We start from the raw sequence: 17,447 nt of genomic DNA, 5'->3' as shown, positions 1-17,447 counted from the left end.
TCAAAGATTAATGTTGTTATTGGTAAGTACCAAGAATTATTGGTATCGGAATAAAAAAAAAATTGTCCTTTGAGACTTTTTTGGCCAAACTGGATTTCCTAATCAAAGATTTATTTATAAATTGTTGCAAGAGTCAGAGAAACTTTATTTTAAATTTTTAGAGGAAACCTCGCTAATTGCTTCTTCAATGAAGTGCGAGAAATGTGGATCACAAATGTGAAGATCGTTAGAAGAGCCGATTCTGAGGACGGCCGTATATGGTATTGTTGTCACGGTGGAAGAAATAACTGCTGTAACGGTAAAAAAAAAAGTATTAGACATTCCTCCTTTTTTACCGGCAATAAACTAATTGCTGTCATTTTAGCTCTAGTGTACGAAGCTTTCTTATTTACTTATTTTATAGTATTTGAATTTAAGTAATATTTTAATTCTTTTAAACGTTGGTATGATGGTTTTTAATTCGATATTCAATTTGTGTAATATTTTAATCCAATTAAACATTCCCCCGCCTTCTCCCGCCTTCTTAGTATGCTTTCGTACTGTAGTGGTCAGCACACTGGGCGTGTATTCCAGTGGTCCGTGGTTCGATTCCCGGCGAAGGCGTTGCTCATTTTTCCCTTCTCCTGCTTCGAAAAAAATTCCTAATGTCTCTACAGTGGAGCCCGAACTAAAAGGGTGGTGGATGATGATTCTCCACACTCAGGATTTGGCGACTGGATCCCCTAAACCCCAGTCGCTCTTTAAAAGAGGGTTATATAAGGCATTTCTCCCACCTTCTTAGCATGTCTTCGTAGTGTAATGGTCAGCACACTGGGCGCGTGTTCCAGAGGTCCGTGGTTCTATTCCCGCTGAAGGCGTTGCTCATTTTTCACTTCTCCTGCTTCCAAAGAATACATAATGTCTCTACATGTTCCGTTTTCAAAAACTGATATCGTAGTTATATAAACCTTCTATTAGTCTAGATATGATAGGTTATCTCTAAAGAAACTCAGATTTTAATTCGACTCACAGCAATTTTTCAGAGGTTATAGTGACGGAACTTTGAACAGTCTCTGTCACCAAGTCAGAAAACCATTATTTACCCAATAGCGATCTTTTTAATGAATATGATTATTTAAAAATAGCATAGATTTATAACCTTAGCAAATCAATTTCTAATGTATACATCAAGTTCCATCAAATGTCACTTAATACATTGATTAACATAATATAATCATTAATTACTTAATCCCTATTTGTTGAAAAAAAAAACTTAATTATTTTGTTTTTACTTAGTTTTTGTCTTTTAAGCTTGCTTTCCATTAAAAGTAAATAAAATTTACAATTTTCTTGAGGGGAATTTTTTTTCCTTTGCTTACTTCTTAACTTTTCTATGCAGCAACTACAGCGTAATTAATGAAGCTGAGTTACATCTTAGCGATTAGGGAAGTGAGGCCTTGTTAAACAAGAATATGTACATATCCTAGTAGTGGTAGTTTAACAGGCTGTCTCTTTCCTAATCACTTGTTTACCTATTTAAGATAATAAAACTACCCCATCATACCTTAAATGATTCATTTTTATAAGGTTGGATATATTGGCCGTTGTCGTGGAAAGCGGGATGCTACATTTTTAAAAACGTGAAATGTTCTCAATATATGAAATATGCATAGAATTATATAAACTGTGATTAATTTTTTAAACAGTTTAATGTATTCTTTAAGTAGGTCGTTGAGTATTGTAGTCTATGTTCTGTATGTAATATAGATTATCCAGCTTTTCTTATAGTTTGTACTGTGTAACTGTAGTATTATGTGAAATTTATGTATGCTGAGCTTCGAGTATGGAACTTAAAATAGTTTTGTGCAGTAAAAAATGGTAAGTAATATGGGTATAAAATGTCCTTAATTCGTTGTAATAGTTTGCGTATGAAAAATATAAACTTCTATTTTCGGAAAAAAATACCAGAAATGTATCAAACCATGTAATAAATCTGGTTGATCTTCACGTTCGACTGAAGTGATATAACTTTACATAAGAATATCTAAAATTTTCAATGGGAATTCAGTTTTTGAAAATAGTTTTCTATTTTTGATACTGTTTCATTGCACTAAGTCTTCTAGCTCTTATGAAATATCATTGTTATTCACAAATTTTCATGAGAGATGTAAAATATTTGATTTTTTTTCTAGAAATTTTTGTGTCATTCAGTAAGTACCTGCAATTAAACTCGTATAGCACTCTCTAATTAATGTGAAATGATATATATTCTTTGAAAAAGATTGGACTATGTTCTTAGAATCTACAAAATAGTGAAATGTTTGGTATGAAACAATAAAAATCTTGCATGAAGTTCGGTATATGTTCACTCATTATTGAAGACCTCTTCCTAAATTCTGAAATAGTGGCGTTTTTACTCTTATTATTTTCAAAATTTGGTACTTGATGAATTAAATAACTGTATAGATGTACTAAACTTTATCGAAAATTCAAATATTTTATTAATTGGTTGGTTTTATTTAAATGGTTTAGAAGTACATGAGCGGTATGTTAGGCAGTTTTCTTTCAGAAATATATCCGTATTTGAAATCTCTGTAGATAATTTGCCTTACTGAAATTGTTCTAAATTTTGAAAAATATATGGGTGATATGATGCTATGTTATCATCTAGAGTGTCTTTTCTCTTTGCAAATAGTGTATAGAGTTATAATAGTATTTGAATCTTCTTTCTACAGCAGAATTTATTAGTATTTCTAGAAGATGAATTAGAAAAAAAAATTCACGTTTTTGTAAAATATAATGTAGTATTTGGTTGTCATTATGGTATTATTCAAAAGTTTCAGAGGTAAAATATGATTCTGAAATGACGTTTTCGGAAAATAATCAATGTATTTCTCAATATTATAAATTAAAATAGTCAAAACTAGAAGTCTTTTATACAATGTGAGTATGAAAGGCCATTGAAAAATCTGTTGCAGTCGTATAAAATTTAACTCGAAGATGAAAATCGTTGCTCGCATGATTAAACAATACCAAAATTGGGTTTGAAACTAAATCACTGAGTGCTACATATAGATGTGATCGTGATTGTTCCAAGGTCTTTTAGTAGAAGATATTCTGTTTTCTAAGTAAAATTATTTTCTCTATCCGATGAAAGTAAGTCTAAAGCTAAATTTTTGGAAAAGTGAGCTATTCTGATTTTCGTCTGTTAGGAGAAATGCGCATGCCTACATAAAAATAAAATAGGAGTGTCACTGAATTTTCTCGTTCCTACAAAAGGGTAGATTTAGAAAATAAAGGACAATTTCTAAAAACGTTGGTTCATTACCTTACTCTTACTTCTTGAAAATAAGTTATAAGAAAACTCTTTTTAACCGTGTACTACTTATAGGAAATGATTTGTTACTCAGGTTTTATATGAATGCATTACAAGATTCTACATTTCGTTAAGTATTGGTAAGGTTTTACTGTTCTTAATGAGTGGTATTTTTTAGCGTGTACATGGATATTAATTACATTTTCCTCAACAACGCTTTGGGGTAATTTAATAATGTATCCCATAAATATTCTGTTCTTTTAAAAATCCTAATTGAAAGTTAATCAAAATTATTTGGATTAGTATTAAATTTATGTAAAATGCTAATTGTACTACAGAATGATAATAACTTTTCTGTGTATACTGACAAGGGTAGATAAAGTGAACTTTAGGTTTTTCCCACTGATAGTAAATCTGGAGCCGATAAAAATTTGTTAAAACTCATTTTTAGGTAAATATTTTGCTTTCTATCGCACATTTTCGTAATATTTGTTGGGAATTCTGGGTAAATAACTTAAATTCGGTAAAGGTTGTGTCCTCATTTGGGTAAAACTTTAAATATTCTATAGTGAAAAATGCTTATTTCATATTTAGTTCTTAATATTAAGAAAATAGTTATAAGATAGTTATTCTGTACTGTGAGAATACTGCAGGAAAAGTTAAAAGATTTATATTATCTTTGGAGTTTTTCTCTCAGAAAAAGGTAATATTTAGCAAATTACAGTTCTCGAAAATGGATAGAAAGTTCCTATAACGCAAACATATATGTATAGTTATAAGAAAACGCAACACTTATTTGGGTGTAATTTTGTATTGAAAATGCGTTATTCCTCATTAAATGTGTATTAGTAAATAATATTTAACTGCTATGATGAGTATTGTACGAAGAAATTTCTGTATTTGTGATGAAGAAGGTTAAAATATTCAAAATTATAGGGGAGATTTGGGTAAAATGTCTCTTACTCTTTCTCTCTATGGTTCCTTCGTTAATATAGGTACATTGGTAATGATATATGTTGTGTAAAGTACTTCACAAGATTTCGTTCATAAGAAAATAAATTGGTAAATAAATTAATGCAAACTGACATTTGCGAAAAGAACATTTTAGTCTAAGAAATTAAAAAATAGTCTATATATGAAATTGTCTAGTGAATTAAGTTGGAACTGGACTAAGTTAAAAAAATGTGTTAACATTATACGTTAGAAATAAATGAATATCAATAAAACAAACTTTCAAGAGACGAAATTGTAAAGAATGGGTAAAATTAATGGTCATTTATCTCTTATTCAATACTGCAATATTTATCTTAGAAATTTCTTTTATACATGTAACGTCAAATTTCATCAATCATGAAGTCATTCATGAAGGCAGAAATATCCGTACTTAGTGTGGGAAAAGGTAATAAAGTGAAAATTTGCATACTCGAAACATTTAAAGTGATGTAGAATGCATTCAATTAGTACAAATTACTGAATTAAAAGGCACTGAGTGCTCAAAATAATAAGAAAGAATTTTGTATGAGTACGTGAAAGAATGAATATGGTTCTAAAATTATGGATGGAAGTTGCGGTTTCATTCTAAAAATTCGGAATCTATCAAACTAGCTTAATGAGAATCAAGATTCAAAACTGAACATTGGTAACACTGAAGAGCTTAAAAACATATATTAAGATATAAAGGGTATTAAGAATTAAAAGGAAATACCAGAATATGCAAGAAATTATAAAGTTTGAAAATGCGAATGAAGTTAATAATGAAGTAAAATAATAGGATAAGTCATGATAAAAGTACTACAGAATGATAAATTGTAGAATTGGCAAATTAAAATAGTACTATAAAATACGAACTAAGTAAGGGCTGTTCAACGAATTGGATATGAATAACAGTTAAAGGTTTTAAAAATAAAATGCTTAATTGAGATCTATATCTATGTTTAAGAAATTTAAGCATATTTATTATGTTAAATATCTTTTATATATATCAGCCTCTAGGGGCGCTGTAAATGCTGGAGTCGGTCCTGTCTGTATCCGAATATTTGGGTTTCTCCTATGCATCCAGGGCTTAATTTCTAAGATTAGAAGTGCCGGAGCCCTATGGAAGACCGTCAGCAGAGAGGAACAAGAGTAAATAAATAAATAAAATGACTATTAAACTCCTTAATAATTTTAAAATTAAATAGTTAATTATTATCAAATTAATTAATAGCTATTTAATCAATGTTTATAAATTGTTATTTAATCAACAATTATTATATAATTAATTAATTATAATTTAATTGATAATTATTAGATAATTAATTATTATTTATTGAAATAATTGACTAATTAAAATTAAGTAAAATGTAAAGAGATAAATTGAAATTTAATAAGCGATTTTTAATATACTTTTATTGTTAAAGTAAAATTTTCGAGATAAAATTTCTACTGAAATTGTTATTTAACTACATAAAAAAAGTGCCGCAGCCTTCTTATTCAGGGCTCCGGCGCGTTCCTGCTAGAATTATAATTTATTACAAAAACTAAGAAGCACCGGAACAGAAATCAGGTGGGTTCCGGCCCAATTTAAGTTCTGATCGTAGTGGGGGGGAGTTCTTTTATAATCACAAAAATTAAATATACTTAAAGTATAGCTGATGAAAATTCCAGGGCGAGACAGAATGAGGGTATGAGTGGGTGGAAACAAAAAATGAGGGGAATCTTTGTGAGAGAGAGCGTTCTCTTTGACCGTGGCTCTATGTTGATATAATTGTAGCCATCAAGCAGATGGGTGTCAGGAGTAAATGAGTTTTGAATCGGACTCCTAAATGTAAAGTTGCTGGTTACCCTTCTCCCCCCCGCATTAGTGGATACTGTGGGAAGACATGCCTGATAGGACGTGCCTGAGCAGTTTATCTCTGTATTTCCCTCTTATTGTAATCACTGTCACTTCACGCCCATTTAAGAACACAAATTTTCCTTCCTGCGAGGATAACTAACTGTAAGCATCGATAACAATACACTAGATACAATGGCATGGCGAGAAATTTAGGCGTTCCTAAACAAACTCCCCCAAATTTATTGCTTTTCTTAAAGGGAAAGGTTTCCGCATGCGAGTGAGGGGACTTTACTTGAACGTCTCATGTTCTCCCGAGTTCGTATTTCTAGGGAAATAGAGTATTGCAAAGTCTGCTTATTGTTAAACTAAAACGTTAGGAATTTCAAATTTTGTTCCCTTTAAATTGTCATTCAGTTTTATAAAAAGAAGTACCGGAGCTCATCTTATTTAGGGCTCCGGTGCGCTGAAATTGCAATTTATCTTAAAAATTGAGAAGCACCCTGCTTCTTTCAATAACTTTAGCCACTGCTTTTCTCTTATTTAATTCATTTCTCTGAACGAAGATGTGGAGGTAATTGCATTTAATTGCAAAGGTACTCCGTAATTCAAACGCCTTGGTCCTTGGTCCCGAGACGGGCTCCGGTGGGCTCCGGCTCAATTTAAGCACTGTATGCATCCATTTTTAAACACTTTCGGAATTTAAAATAATTTTTTTCATCTTGCTTAGTTTGTTATAAGAAATTCCACTACATCTTCTAAGTTTTATGTGAAAAAGAAATAACAGCAGAGAATGTGCGCTTATTACTGTTATCTGCGTTAAAAAACGTACATTTCTCCGCCAAGTCCCGCCGAATAACGGGGCATTTTATTTATCGATCCAAAGAATCGGCGTCGATCTCTCGGCTAGATGCGCGCGCAGTTTATTCCGTCATTTCCAATATGGCGGATTATCACCGGTTGAGAAGACAGATCATATTTTGGGTCTCTCATAATCCGGAATTCTGTGCACCGTTAGCCCTGATTTTATCTTCGTATTATTGCTGCTAGATAGGGAAAGGTTGAAACTTTATTTTTGATATCACTAAATGCATAACTCTCTTTCAAAAGCAGAAATTTCAAAAAGTAAATTTCCAAAGTGACATTGAGTGTTGATGGAAGAGAGCTCTTTTTTTTTCTGCTAGTATGTGCCGGTAACAGACTTGAGTTAAGAAAAACCCTCTGACGGCTAATCTTCATATAAAAAAGAAATTTATAATCAGGAAATGAGCAAATCAGGTAAAGGTATTATTCTTTAAAAGTAAAATGGTCTTGTGTTTAAAATCTGATGTATTTCTAATGGCCTTTTTTTCCCCTTCTTTCATTCTCTTGCCCCTAGATCTCCATCTTCCGGCAAAGATAATTTTAAATATTTTGTTTTATATATATATATATACAAGAAAAAAGGCTTAGTTAGAAAAATATGATTTATTTCTCAAGAATTGCTGCAGTGTCTCACCTCATAAACAGTCAATTAACTAAAAGAACTGAAATTCTGTAGTGTAACTTATTGAAGAAAATGTTTTCTGATAATATATAAAAATATCATTAATAGCAAATAAATTATCATTCTAGCATTTTATTATATATTTATTTATTTTTCTTGTGAAAACATGTTATATGAAACTATCAAGTACAGTGCTTATAATGTAATTTTTTATAGTTTTATGGTAATTCTAACTTCCTTCAAAAGCTCAATAGTTCTTTATGATATTATTGATAAAAATATTATATAACATAAATTTTACTAGTGGTGTTTAAATTTATTCAAGCACTATTTAGATGAATGTATGAAGAATCAGATGAAGTATTTTGTTGTGATATAAATATGAAAAAAAGGCTATAATCATAATTAATTTTAATATTTTAGTAATGTTTCAAATAATTGATTTAATGCTAATCTTTTAGTAAAATAATGCTACAATATAAACATGCAATATATAATAATAAGTGGTGCAATCATATATGCAAAAGTTTAGAAAATGGATCATTTTTATTATTTCTTGTATTCAAATGCACTTATTTTTTTCCCATATAAAAACAAGATTCGTATTAAAATCAGTCTTGGGAATGACAGTTTTTCCGTATTACTAATTGTCTCAAAAGTAATTAATTTTTCAAAATTGCTTATTTAAATAAATATATTATTGCCACAGTTGATAACTGAAAATTTACATGCTAGATGTATTATTTTAGTCTTTTAATTATTTTTTTTTTAAATCGGTCTTTTCTTTGGTTGTTGGTGCTGAAATTAAAGGATGCATAATGGAATAATTGAAAAAATACTTCCTTCTTCTAATTAGAAAATATTTACAATAACAGTAACTCGTTAATTTTAGTTGCAGTATTTTCATATAACACATAGGCTAATCTTTGGAATATGGTAACAGATAGTTTGGCGACATTTTGGAGGCGATAAAGGTTACTACCAAGGACTTTGGGAATAATGTGAGAAGTACTCAGTTCCGATTACACATTAGTTTGTGTGAGGGAAATGAGAGATCATGAGATATGTCATGTGACATTAATGGACGAATTACAGTTCTTTAATCGGAAAAGGGGGTAAATTTGGAAAAATATCTGCAGTACTATAGTATTTTATATTAAGCTTCATTGTGTGTTGTGTGAAAGAGTGTTGATTAATTTTTGGATCGCATGGCGCTATCTAAAGTGAATTCTAAATTTTTAATGCGTTTATCTGATAATTCAAAAGAATTGGTTGAATGGTGTATGAGTGTAGGATTAATTGTGGATAAGTATGAATGTCCAACATGTGGGAATGAAATGAGATTGTGTGAAAGGAAGGATATTACAGATAAGTTTGAATGGTGGTGCAAGAAATCTGGTGAAAATGGACATTTTGTGATCTGCCATGCACTCAAGATTCTGTAGAATATTAGGTAAGTTAGTATTTTTAATCATTTGAGGATATTATTTTTATGCATTGTTCTAAATGTAAGGAGTAAATAAATTAATATGGTATTATTGGAAAATTGTTATTAGCAATGATTTAGTTTAAAGTAGTTAGGATTGTAAGCTAATTTTTATTAATTTAATGTATGTGCTTATTTATATTTTAAGTAGTGTTTTTTAATTTAATTATATTTTTAATTTAATGATTGTGATTTTGTGAGTTATATGTTTAGTATTTTGGAATACGTTTGAGTAGAAGTAAATGTGCATGGAAAGAATTTAAATATTTGACATTAAGTATTTGGAACCATTTTTAATGTTTGTGTTATAAATTGGCAGGTGAGGTTTATAATAGATAATTTAGAAGGGAAAGTTTTTGGATATTTTATTTATTTTATACGTGCAAATGTTCATCCTTGGAAAGGGTATATACTTTTTCGCGATCAGGTAATTTCATATATGTCCTTTTTACCGAATTTAAAGATTCACAAAATTTTCATGCATTTTCGTGAAATTTTTCTAATTTATGAGAAAAAAGCAGTGTACATGGATATAGTGAAGAGTGTGCGCAATGCCATTTTTGTACAATTCTGGGATGTTTTTTTAAGTAAAAATAAGTTGACATGTACATGGTTTAATTATATTTTAATTAAATGATAGTTATTTTATGAATTATATGTTTGTAGCAGTTTGGTATACGTTTCAGTGGAAGTAAACGTGCATGGAAATAATTTAATATTTGACACTAAGTATTTGCAACCATCTTTAATGTTTGCGTTATAAATTCGTCGGTGATGTTTATAATAGATAATTTAGAGGTAAAAGTTTTTGGATATTTTATTTATTTTATACGTGGAAATGTTCATCCTTGGAAAGGGTATATATTTTTTCGCGATCAGGTAATTCCATATATGTGCTTTTTACCGAGTTTAAAGATTCACAAAATTTTTCTGCATTTTCGTGCAAGTTTTTGTAATTCATGAGAAAATAGCAGTGTAGTCAAGAGAATAGCAGTGTAGTCAAGAGTGTGCGCAATGCCATTTTTGTGCAATCCTGTGATTTTTTTTAAGTAAAAATAAGTCGACGTGTACATGGTTACTGTGTATGTGCGAATCTGAAAAACGCGGCAAGGAGTTTGTGATTTTGCACTTTTTCCCAATTTTGCAGTTAATATTTGTCATGATTAAGCAGTTTTGTTCCATGAAATTTCTAGCATAAGTGTAATTCGGCTAGCAGATTGTTGGAAAAAGTGTTGAGTAAATAAAAAGAAAAGAAACATGTCTTTACTTCGTGAAGACAAAATGGCGGGGGGGGGAAATAGAGGGTTGTTGTAGCAGAGTTGGTCGCCAAATTTTCGCCAAAAAATCGCCAAGTTACCATAAACCAAAGATTAACAAAAATCTTGTTGAAGAAGTATTTATTGAAATTGTAACTTTTGTTAATTAAAAAAAAATAGTGACTTGGATGAATTTGATGAGATGTTATGAGTGTATTTTTGTCCGGCTCAATGTTTGTGAGTAGCATCCACATGAGCATTAATTTCTAGTTGGTTTCTTTTTTTTTGGGGGGGGGAATAAGGTTTATAACAGCACTGAATCCACATTCTACCAAATAGGAAGACAGGAAAACAGTCAACAACTTCTGCACAATAACCCATAGTACAGGATATAAAATTAGGATATATTTTTGTAACCCAAATTTGTGGTAATCTTGTTCAAGCATTGTTTTAAGTTCCTCATTTGGGGATATTTTAATAAACTAATCCTGTATTATGATCTATTCTTGAGTTTTTAATAAAAAAAAAAAATAAAGTAATCCCTTAAGGTTAGTTAAGAGCTATTTTGAAAAATGTGATATATCATTTTTTTTTAAAAGAGATCAATTTTATTCAAGTATACTTATGTAACAAAAGTACACTATCTGTGTAACAAAAACTACAAAAAATGCAACTATACTAAAACCTCTAACTAGTAATAAAAAACTTCTTTTTGTCTAAGACTGGGAAAATTTGTTTATACACTTTGTATCAGCATAACATAGAACTAAATTGCTGATTAGATGTACGACTCTTTTATAGTTCATATTGTATACAATTTAGTGTATGTAGTGGTATTATTGCATTCCTGTATAAACTTGTATTCGGCAGTCTGTGTCGCACCATGCCATGCTTCTTACTAACTTTGTAGAGACATTAGGTATTTTTATAAGCAAGTAAGATGAAAAATGAGCAAACGCCTTCGCCGTGAATCAAACCACAGACTTCTGGGATACCTACCCAGCTTGCAGACCACTACACCATGAAGACACACTAGGACAGCGGGAGAAATGCCTTATATACTCCCCTTTTTAAAGGGCAACTGGACTTTTTAAAAAGGGGACCCAATCACCAAATCCTGGGTGTGGAGAATCCTAATCCAGCACCCTTTTAGTTCGGGCGCCACTGTAGAGACATTAGGTATTTTTTGGAAGTAAGCAAGATGAAAATTGAGCAAACGCCTTCGCTGGGAATCAAACCACGGACCTCTGGAATACACCACAAAGGCACACTAGGAACCTTATAACTTATGTAGCCGGCGGCATCTGAAACTATTAAATCATAGGCATGTGTTAGTGGATTTTTTTTTAAATTTTCATTTTTGAGGGATTATCTCAGTTTTTTTATTGTTATTTCCTTACTATTTTGTTGCTATATTGTTGTTAGCATGTTGATGGAAAGTGAAAGCTTAAATTTATTGAAGTAAATTTAACAATAACTGGGTTTTAGTAATAATATTAAAACAAGTTATACACACCACTGTTACTACAAGTGACAAATCAGTGAAAATAAGTTTTGTCAATGTTCATTTGTGAAAGGTCATTCACATAGGTATTACATAATGCTTAGTACTTAAGTAACTTACTGTATAAGCACCCACCTATATTTATATTTTACTCAGCACATAAAAATCGCTACTATTTTATTTATTGTTGTTTATTTAAATCTCCATAATAATAAAAATGGATCGCAATTTTGTTATTTTATATTAAACCTTGCACGAACCTCCTGACTTTGTTCAGGGACACCCAAATCAATTTTAATTTTCTAAGAAGTCCCTGAATGATACTGGGCACCCCAAGGACCATTTTGGAAACCACTAATCTATGCAGTAAAGTCTTTTTAAGTTACATAACCACGTAATAAACTATCTCCAATCCATTACTATTTTTTACATTTATGTGTGTAATAGTGTTATTAATATTAATACTATTACACACATAAATGTAAAAAAAAAAAAAAAAAAAAAAAAAAAAAGCTTTAATTTGCAACAGCCTTGAAAGTCTTTACAGTCTTTTTAAGTCAAAACTGTCATTTAATTATTTTCCCTTTCTATTCTAAAAATAATAAAATGTTTTTAATAAATCTTTTTAAAGATAAATTATTCTCTAGCATCTAAGTGTTATATCATGCAAGGAATGCATGCACTTATATAGCATCAAAAGTGAAAGTACTATTTTTTGTCTTTTCTTAATAAATCAAATCTCTTAATAGTTTTTCTTTTTAATGGTGGGCACCATTTATTTTTAGGCTTTCGCTACTTCTATGGCCAGAAGTGGTGGTCATTTTATTATGGAGGCACCTAATAGGCAGCCACCATTACCTCCTATGAGAGGACAACAATTTTACATCCATGCCTTCTCTGGGATTGAAACCTGGGTCCTTTGGTATAACCATTATACTGTCTGGGCGGCAATCTCTTATTACTTCAGTGCATTTAAGTTATTATCATTCCACTCAGTGAGTAACTATTTGTAATCTAAAATCAGTAACATAAGCTTTACTGTTCTCATGTCTGCCTCTATCCTGCTAACAAGTTATCCTGAAGAAAGATTTGTCCCTGTGAGAAGCATTGCTTTTTGAGAATTGCTCATGAAGAGTTGTATTTAGTTAGCATTTATTAGCTAGATTTATACACTATGAACTTTACTCTTGGTTTTTGGAATGATTCTATTAATTTCGATATGCAGATCTGTAAAGAATTTTTTTTAATGTTTTAAATACTAAGAGAATATATGAAAAGTGACAATAGGTCTTACGATCAAATAAAAGAAGTCTTCTGCTTAAAGAATTTTTGAATTAGCTGTGCATTTATTGAAATGCAATGCTATGTGTTTAAACCGATACTTTCTTCTCTTCTGTGATTGCCCTTTCAGTTTGTTTTACTGGTAAGTGTTGATCATGTTTACTGTATTTTATAATTCATTGTCTTTATTTACTCTTCTAATTGCGATTTGTTCATCTCTTATACATGTGTATAGTTTTTAACTACTTTTGATTCTTTGTAATAGCGTATTGTCAGAATGTTAACAAATATAAACTTCCTTATGAAGAGATTGTGTTTATGAAAGCTTGAGGTTAGAAGATTACAGTGCACAGAAAAACTCCACAAATGATTGTTGATTGTGTATAATAATTAGTTTTTATGATTGAATGAAGTGATACTGCTTCAGGTTTTACATCGAACATTAATCAAATATTTTTTTTTTTAATTATTAAGTCTAGCAATATTAAAATAGGTAAAGACATAACTACTGTAGTGAAGAAATATTGCCCATATGTGATATTCATGGTACATAAACAGGAAGAGTTTAAACACTGCTTATTTTGAGGATTAATTAAATTTAACTCTTAATAAATTTTATTGATAAGGTTTGTTGAAATCACATAAGATATTAAAAATGGTGAAATTTCCTTTTTATTGTTGCATTCAATAAAAGTAAGTCAACGCATTAAGAAACATAGGGTCCTATTCACTAGGAGAAAATAATTATTTAACCAAGCTTCAATCCTGAAACTAGAACTGGACTAAAATGCTAACTGCAAGCTAATTTTCAGTCATACTGAATATGCTGAGGGAGTTTTATTTTATTTTGATTTGATAAGGAAAGTTGTCACCATCAAAAATTGCATCACGAGACACAGAGTCGAAGCACTATTGAGATACCTTTATTTATTTATTTTTCTATCATATGTAAAAATCTAGTTCAGCCAAATGTTTGGAACATTAATTAAAGGTTTAAGCAATTGAAAACTGAAATGCAAATGTATGTTTTTCAAAATTTTCTGTTGCACTAAAATAGAGTTAAAAATTGATCAGCATAGTTCAATTTAATTTCACATGCTAAACTACTTCATTATGTAGATTTATAAGTAAAAGAATTGATTAAATCTTTGTAATAAACTCTTATTATTTGAAATCAATTGTATTTTACAGATTTCTCTCCCATTAATAAACTCTTTAAAATTTTTGTCGTACCCTTAAAGACATCTCAGTGCTAGAAATAATATTAATAGCCTTGTTTTCATTCCATTTCAGTCTCCTGTTTGTTATAAAATTGCATGGATTTAACCAGAAGTTCAAATTTCACTTCATTTTCTCACATATTATTAAAGTTCATTGTTCGATTCTTAAGGATGTTCTTTCTGACTTTCTTGGGGAATTTATATCATATGTTCAATTTTATGTTTCGAGTGTGCTTTGGAATGTATCGGCGAAACTGAAAAAAAGCAAAAATTTTATGTCAAGGAATTCGAACCTTTGTCCAAAAATTGAAAATAAACAAATCTTGGAGAGCCAATCCTGGTAGAAGCATAATCACAACTTTGACTTAGTTTCTACAAAAATGATTCATAAAGCTTCTTCAGTTGTGAACTGGATTCCTGCTTTCTTTTCACATTCACAAAAAATTATGTTCTTTATTAATGACATTAATTTCATCTGAGTCTGATTTTTATGCCTTTAGTTTATCTGCATGCAGTAGTTGTTGAATTATCAACAAAAGTTGTTTAAGTGGTGCTAAGCCTAATGTGGCTGCCATTTGTTTACATTTCAAACTTTTAATAGAATAGTGAATCAAGTCAGTTTGTACACCAACTTCAGTGTCTTTTTGCCGCGTGGGATCAAAAGAAAAGAAAAATTTCAGTTTTGTGCATCGAAAATCTCTTTTATTACCCCCTGGCTGAATTGCTTGTTTTTGCATAGAAACTAATTTAAATTGTAATTTAAAAAAAAACTGTGTTTAGTTGTATTTGGTGTTTTATGTTTCCCTGTATTTTACAATTTTTAGTGAAGGTGCTTTGAGTTTTATGTATTTTTGCCTTGCCAGTAAGTGAGAACTGAATTAATTGAATGAGAAATATGTTTGTAATAAAATTCAAAGAAATACGTTTGAATGAAATGCAGCCAAACGTCTTTATAATTTAATAGGCTGTGCAAGGAACTCGTGGTGTCCACATCAGATATTTTATGACGACTTTGTTATAGGTGGCTGGCTTTGCGAGCAGCTAATTTTTTTAAAGAAATAATGTAGTGGATATACGAATATTTATGGCAACATCTAACACTCCACTGAGAATTCTAAAAATATGCTCTTTTTAAATACACTCATGTCCATAAATTAAGGATAATTCGGAGTCACGCGGAAATCGAACTCTAAAATAAATATATCAAAATATATCACCTATAAAATCACTACACACATCTTCAAGAATCATATGCAAATTTCAGGAAGTAACCAGATGACACCAATGGTACGTCACAATGACGAAATTTTAAGAGAGTGATATATAAGGAATACAGGCAAAGATGTAAAATTGTTCGCAGACGCTTTATAAGCATTTCAGTGCAATAGCTGAATAGTTATGACACAAAGGACGCATTTGGATGATTTTTTACGTGGTAGAATTATCGGCCGTCTGGAATGTGGGTGTACCCAACTGGAAGTATCAGACGAACTTAGAATTGCCCAGTGTCATCTCCAGGCTTTGGCAACAATTCCAAAATGATGGTAATGTGAGTAGACGTTACAGCACAGGTCGCCCCAGAGTTACAACGCCGAATGAGGACCCGTATTTGGCAGTTACTGCCAAAAGAAACAGGCGGAGCACAGCCTCAGACCTGTCTCGTAAGCTCTCTTCAGCCACTGGTATGACAATTTCAAGGCAGACCATGTACAGACGCTTAGGGCAGATTGGTCAATATGCTCGTAGACCTGTCAGATGCGTTCCACTTACTGCAACTCACTGTCGCCTGCGGTTAGCCTGGAGTAGAGAGCATGCATTGTGGATACCGCAACAGTGGGCTTGTGTGATGTTTTTCGACGGGTCAGGTTTAGCTTGCAGTCTGATTCTCGCCGGACTTTCATATTGAGAGCTCCAGGTACCCGTTACCACCAAGAAAACATCATTGAACGACACAGTTACGGTGGTGCAGAAATGCTCGTTTGGATGGAATCATTCTGGTTTCCAGAACTGACCTGCATGTTCAAATTGGAACCATGATAAGCCAAATCTATCGGGACATCATTCTGGAATAACATGTACATTTGTTTCAGGGCGCCATGGGCGCACAATTTGTGTTTATGGATGACAACGACCGTCCTCACCGTGCAAACAGCCTAAGCGAATGCCTTCAATCGGAGGATATCACCCGTATGGACTGGCCAGCATTCTCACCGGACTTGAATCCAGTAGAGCACGTGTGGGACATGCTTGGCCGACGAGTTGCAGCCCATCAACCTCCTCCTACATGTCTACCGGAACTTCGGAGAGCATTGCGTTTTGAGTGGTGTAATATCTCCCAAGATCAGATCGATAATTTGATACTCAGCATGCCTAGGCGTTGTACGGACTGTATTGCATCGTGTGGGAGACATACAATGTATTAAAAATCATACCAACCATGTAATATTGGTTTTTTGTAAGTAGTTTTTTTTTTTTGTAATTTGCTCCAGGGAGAAAAAATTGCTAATTTTTTTAATAATATCAAACATATAGCATCGTTTGTTGCTCTTTACCTTTTGTTTAATTAATAAGCTTTACAAATAAGTCAAATTTGTTTTGCTTCTAACTCTTCCTTTGCCTGATTCTGCATTATCCTTAATTTATGGACATGAGTGTTTTTGTGATTCTGCTGTTGAATTTAATTTTATGTAAATGTGAAGAATGTGATATTTAGTGAATAATTTTAGCACCATTTTTTTGTCATTTTAACCAAGAATTTTGAATATTTATATGATGAACTGAGAAAAGACTTTAAAAAGTTGTATGCCTACATTGAACACCGCATTGAGAATTCTAAACGTATGCAGTTACACAGCTTTTAAAAATTTTGTGATTTTGTTGTTTAACTGTAGGTGTAATAATAATAATGTATACGTGCTCCATCTCTAAGACACTACACGAACTGGCCCCAGCTGAGAAACTCCCATATTAAGCAACTTTAAAAGTTTCTGTATAACCTCTGCTACCTCCTGCGCCCACGGGGTCACCAATCCTAGTTCTCAGGTTTACCAGTGATGGGGAACAAGCATGGCTGGAGATCTGACTGGCTATTAGAGATGCTACCAGCC

General features: G+C 31.5%; 1 protein-coding gene across 3 annotated transcripts in view; it reads left to right on the top strand.

Annotated features, from left to right (window-relative positions):
* The window catches only part of LOC118192357 (NACHT domain- and WD repeat-containing protein 1), a 342,710-nt gene that overhangs the window by 118,888 nt on the left and 206,375 nt on the right, over positions 1–17,447 (top strand). For 2 of the 3 annotated variants that reach the window (XM_085820426.1, XM_085820424.1), the window contains exon 1: positions 7,032–7,385. The exons of the other annotated variant lie outside the window; for it this stretch is intronic. The gene's annotated coding sequence lies outside the window, so the exon portion shown is untranslated. Of the gene's footprint in view, positions 1–7,031; positions 7,386–17,447 lie in introns of those variants that run through there. 3 annotated transcript variants of the gene reach the window in all.

This window comes from Stegodyphus dumicola, chromosome 7 (genome assembly GCF_044657685.1).
Source record: "Stegodyphus dumicola isolate Sdum_Otavi_A_Nest chromosome 7, ASM4465768v1".
NCBI lineage: Eukaryota > Metazoa > Arthropoda > Arachnida > Araneae > Eresidae > Stegodyphus > Stegodyphus dumicola.
The sequence above is the reverse complement of the archived record's forward strand: the minus strand, read 5'-3'. Positions and strand labels throughout refer to the sequence as shown.